We start from the raw sequence: 6346 nt of genomic DNA, 5'->3' as shown, positions 1-6346 counted from the left end.
ATATGCATTTCATACTTTTATAAGAAAATAAGGGTTTTTCTTGGGAAACACAACAACTCGTATCTCAACCATTAGGGAAATTATGGGATTTTCTGGATTTAATACATTCACTTTCAACAAAACAAATCACAACTCTTTACATTTGAAATGTTGCGTTTTTTGGAAAATATACACCCATTTTGGAATGGCATCCAATTTTTCTAAACTACTTATGAACTCACCAACTTAATGGTTGACACTTTTTCTTTGAAATAACTTGTATTCTCAGGGAACCGCTAAGCAAGTTTGGGAATCAACTTTTGGGATTAACGCGCTGGCGTTAATTACTTCTTTTGAAGGATGTTTATGTATTTATCTTTTGAACATGTAATGAATACAATTATGTAAACATCTTGGAAACTTTAATATATGTGGTGGTGTGTACTTTCCTTTCTATGAACTGTTACGATACTGAATATGACGTCCTCCGCCCCCAAACGTTTCCGCTGTTCTGGTTTGGGGGTGTGACAGAATCAGAATCCATTTTGCTAATAATAGAAGCACACAAGCATCAATTTTTCATATATTTCATTGCAAGGATAAACAAGTAAGATAAAAACCAAAATTTATTTTATTCATAAAAACAGCGGAAAACATGTCCTTACAATGCAAATTAAAATGAAAAACTATGTAATCATATACTCCTAACAAATCTATCATAACTTCCTAAGATCAAAATCTGATCTTCGAATTCATGCGATCGAAATCCATTTCTTCGTGATCAGACTCATCTTGCTCTTCCATCAAACTTCCTCTCTTTTCTCTAAACCTACAAAACATGAAAATGTAATCTTATCACATTATGAATAAAGAATAGGAATTTAAATGGAGTTAGATAGTGGATTTTATACCTGAAGTAGAGCCATACTTATTGACTCTCCTATCTCTTAGATTCTTTAGGTCCTTTGGACAGCTTCGTATCCATTTTCCCTTTCCTTGGCAGCAGGAACAGGTGGTGTCCATGGAAGCATGGTTGGTTGAGTTATCAGACAAATATGCTCCATTACTTCGCCAAATCATTTCTGATTCGGCAGCAATAAGCATATAAGTCAAGTCAATGAGGGTTGCGTCAAGTTTCATCATATGATACTCTCTAATGAACTTATCATATGATTCAGGGAGTGACTGAAGAACCCAGTCCACAGCCAACTTATTTGAGATAGACGCACCCAACATAATCAACCTATCAATGTGTGATTTCATCCCTAGGATGTGAGCACACACGGGTTTGCCATCTTGATGTTCCATTTTCAACAGGGATTCGGTGATCTTGAACCTTTCAAGTCTTCGATCATTAGGGCTAGGGAGAACAATGGGAGGAAGAGGAGGAAGTGAAATCAAGCTGGTCCATAGTAATCCTTCACTTTGACTCAAGCTTTCACTTTCATTTGGAACACTTTTTCCTTGGGATTCGGGAATACCACGGTTAGAGTTAGACATCTACAAAACAGGAGAAAATTCAAGTTAAGTTGATTGAGTCCTTAATAAAACACCCAAATGAGTTATTAAGGCTAGGATCCAACACAATATTCTACAACCTAGAAAAGGGATTCGTAATCTAGTTGCAAAATATTTGAAGGTAGGTGAATGACGATTTACCAATTTCCACCATGAAAAACGAAAAGGAATATTAGGTTTTAAATGAATTGAAACTCCTAGATCTTTTGAGATTCATTGAACTTTTCAATGGCATGTTTAATCTCGATTATGCCCTACTATTTGTGACTGGGATGCCGAGGATCACAAACAAGGTGTGAATAACCATACGAATCACGTGGTGCGCCTAATGCTACTATCACCTAATCAATGTGCCGGTTAGCCACACACGCTCCATTGATCTATGATAAGCATCGAGCCACCCTTCGCCACCAATGTCATCCCCAAATTAGTGTGTCGGTTAACCACACACACTCCACTAACGTTTGACAAGGGTACAAAGTGTAATTCCATGGGTTAGCATACAATTTCACATTTTTCCTAAAGTAACTATGATTTGGGAATTTGAAAAAGCATTTCGTTACTTTGTACTTTATTATACTTATAATGGAAGGTTTCTGTCCTATCCTACCCGTTCGGCTAACGACCCTCCACTAGTCAAGAGTGCGGTGGGTAAGAGTGGATACCCATTCAATCGCCATTTTATAGGCAATTTCCTTAAACACCCCTTATAGACCAGCTTCGTGAATGAGGCCTCCTAACGGTAAGACTAACTGTTTACTCATACATATATATAATATTGGACTTTTAATGTTATATATAGTATAGGGTGTATTTTACACTTTTAAAATACAAGGTGGTTTAATTTAGTAAAATTATACTTTTAATTTAATTAAATGTAAACCAAAACTTTATGGGTTTATTAAATCACTTTTAATTATACACTTTAATTAATTAATAAAACCATAAGGGTGTGATTTGAACTTTTCAAAATACTAGGGTTTTAGAATTTAACATTTCAAAATGAAACTTTTAATTAACTTTTAAATTCCAAAAACTTGAGGGTAAGTTTTTGAAACATTTCAAAACATAAGGGAACAAATAACAAATAATATAAATTAAACAATTAATTTGGTGATTATCTATATTTGACCTAATCTCATTTTATTCATAAGATAATTACCAAAAATTTAAATAATCCATATTTATCATATAAACAACCAATATTTAAAAGATTTGAAATTATCCATTGTTTTGGCAAGGATAATCACTAATTTTAGGTAAAAATCGGATTTTAACTTCAAAAAACGAATTAGGCATCAAATCCAAGTCAAAACAGCAGCAAAAACCCGAAATTCCCTCTGTCTGACCCCTGGACTCGCCGAGTCAGGGACAGACTCGCCGAGTTCATCCACTGACTCGCCGAGTCAGGTCGGGAAGAGACCAAAAATCGATTTTTCAGTAAATAAAACAGTTAAGCATCACATACAACTGAAATCAATCAAGGCTCTGATAGCACTGATGGGTTTTAAGCATAAGAACAATCCTATGTGCTCATACAAACCCTAATGCTTGGATCTAGGTTTCTCTATTGTACATGCTTTGAATCCAAGACTAATAAACTTAGATCTAACATATTATGAACTGAATTAGGGTTTATAGAATTACCTTTAATTGTTATATAGTAATAACAATCAATCCCTTGCTTGAATTGGCTTCAAAAGCTTAGTGCCTCAAATGCTGCACCTCTAATGGAGTCACAAACACCACTAAGCAACTTGGATGAAGAGGGAAGAGAGGGGAGGCACCAAAAACGGCTGGAAACCCTAGAGAATTAGTTGTTCACGTTTTTGGGGCCTAAGGGGTCCTTTATATACTTGTGTGGGCTGCTAGGGTTTCAGTCAAAACCCTAATGGACAACTTAAACTCTAAGTAGCCCATGGAACCTTCTGGATAAGGCCATGGACGAAAATATGATGGGCTTCCATCATAATTTCGTTCACCCCTTGTTCCTTTAGCATTCCTTAGCCCAATAACTCAATTATCCAATAATTGCAGTCCAGTCCCCTAAGTTTAATTAATCTCTTTTAGCCACAAAATTAATTAACAATTAATTCTTGACTAATATTAATTAAACAATATGATTTCTTCTTTAATATATTATTCTCATAATATATTAATAAATCATATTTAAACCTTTCTCTCCTTAAATCATCCTACATATTGCTATGGTGAAGGCAACCCAAAAGGACCATGCTCATAATCGGGTCAAGTACATACCAAAATAGTTATGGACTTAGACACTAATCCAACAGATGTTTGGGTCTATTAAGACTGCCATGGTGGGGTATTTTGATGAGCGATACGATGCCCTCTCTGAGGTTGTTGTTGCTGCAGTGACCGTAGTCGTTGTCGCAAATAGGGTTGGTACTAGGAGGATCTTCAAGTATCAGGACTTCGACAAAACGAAGCTCCTGACTTTCGACGAAGTTCAGGATCCGAAAATATCCATGAGGTGGCTTTCTGACATTGATGGGGTGTTTCTTCACTTGCTCTAGCCCAGTTGACCAGAAGGTCAGGTGCGCTATGAACCTCCTAAGGTCTGGAGCGAAGGATTGGTGGAGACTTGTTACTAAATTGTATTCTCCTGAGCAAAGGACTACATTGAATTGGGAGTAGTTCTCGGAGATGTTCCGTTCTAGATATGTTTTGTTGGTGGATCGTGAGAGGTTGTCTGAGGAGTACTTGGATTTGAGTGGACTGAGTTGGTGACGGATATCACCAAGATGTTTATGGAGAGGGCCATGTTTTGTCATGATTTTGCTGCTTTTGAGCAAGCTCAGATGACCTGTTACTTAAGCATGCTCAATACGGACATTAGGCAGTTTGTATCCACTCAACATCATGGTTCATTGTTGATGTTACAGGAGGCCTCCAGGCAACGTGAGATTAAGATGGACCTCCAGTTGAGGGAGCAGAGACCAGCTCCGACGCAGTCGCAGCCTGCATCGAAGCGGTTCAGGGAAACTGATTCTATATCTGGGAGTCGGAATGGCCTTACTTGTGGGAAGTGCGACAAGGTTCATGAGGGTGCTTTTCGATCATCTTTCTTGGTGCCCCAATTATGGTTGGCAAAGCCATATGGCGAGGGATTTCCACCAGCAAGCCCCAACACTCAGTTCCACGATTTGTTCCCACTGCGACCAGGTTGGCCATGTGAAGGCCAACTGCCCCTCACTTGAGGTTAGGCCGACGCAGTGTAACGACCACAATTTCAAAACAATTAAAACTTTTCAAAAACCACCCATTTTAATAACGTTGTTACAAAAAGGTTTTTAATACATTATTTAGCAGAGTATTTTCCCAGGTTCATTTCATAAAACACCAACGCGAGGAACGGTACGATCATGCCTTTGCCTTGCCACAAACTCCTGAGAACCTGAAAACATAAAACCACAACTGTAAGCCCGAAAGCTTAGTGAGATACCCCCAATATACCAACCACATATACGCCCTTCCAGGCCACGACCTTCCGGTCCAAAACATATCGCCTTCCGGCCCATAACGCAATGCCTTCCGGCCTATAACATATTGCCTTCCGGCCCATAACATATTGCCTTCCGGCCCACAGCATAAAAAGCATACATATCATAACAGAACATAGAATGACCCCGCATACCGGGTCACACTCCAGACCTAGCAATCATGCACACAACACATAATCATATAACAGCTCACAGTCATCAATCGATCAACAAATCACATAACATAGCATTACCCTAACCAAGATACCAGCCTAGTCGGTCACTAGCATAACATCACCCTATGAATCAGTCAACATACCAAATGTACACATACGCCTTTCCAGGCCATGACCTTCCGGTCCACATCGCAATGCCTTCCGGCCCACAACATGTATTGCCTTCCGGCCCACAACATATAACGCCTTCCGGCCCATAACATAATGCCTTCCGGCCCATATCATAACAACTGACAAGTACCCGGATTTCCTTCCGATAAAAAGGTTGGCCTTGGTGCCATAAACCCTATCGATATAGTGAGGATAACTCACCTCGAAACTGCCGGCTGAAAGGACAAGATCCCGCTGCTCCAATCACTGATACGATCTCCACCACTGAACAGCCACCAATGCACTGAACTCAAAACCATAAACAATAATTACCAAAATACCCCTGGAAACCACTGGTTAACCCTTGGTCAAAGACAAGGTCAAAGTTAACCCCTAACTGACACTACTCGCCGAGTCAACCCGATGACTCGCCGAGTCCCCGCACTCAGAACTTCCTTCAACCCGCGACCTAACTCGCTAAGTCACCCCAAGACTCGTCGAGTCCAACAACTCGAGGTCCACTCGTCCACAACTCACCGAGTCATCCCTTGACTCGCCGGTTCTCGACTCAACCAGGAAATATTGGGACTCTTCGACAAGACTCGCCGAGCCCAAGAACAGACTCGCCGAGTCTAAGGCTATCTTCAACCTGCTCGCCGAGTTGTTCATACAACTCATCGAGTCCAAGGCCATCTTCATCCGACTCGCCGAGTTGTTCTTCCAACTCGTCGAGTCCCAGCTCATCTTCAAGCAACTCGTCGAGTTCACCCATGTGACTCGCCGAGTACCACCGATCTGAATCCATACAGAAGCATTCCAGACCATGCAATTGATCCAAAACATAGATCTAGCCTCCTACAACTCATCCATCACGTAAAGTGGCAAACTTTACGTGAATCCAAAGAGATCTAGGCCTTATTCACTTTATAGCTAGGGTTTGGGACATGATGGCTTCACTAAGCACCCAAACACAGGAACTTTAATGCACTCTGGGCCTTCAATATTCCAGATCTGAGGTAG

The sequence above is a fragment of the Lactuca saligna genome, chromosome 2, assembly GCF_052625555.1.
Source record: "Lactuca saligna cultivar CGN05327 chromosome 2, ASM5262555v1, whole genome shotgun sequence".
NCBI classification, from domain to species: Eukaryota; Viridiplantae; Streptophyta; class Magnoliopsida; order Asterales; family Asteraceae; genus Lactuca; species Lactuca saligna.
Note: the sequence above shows the minus strand (reverse complement) of the source record.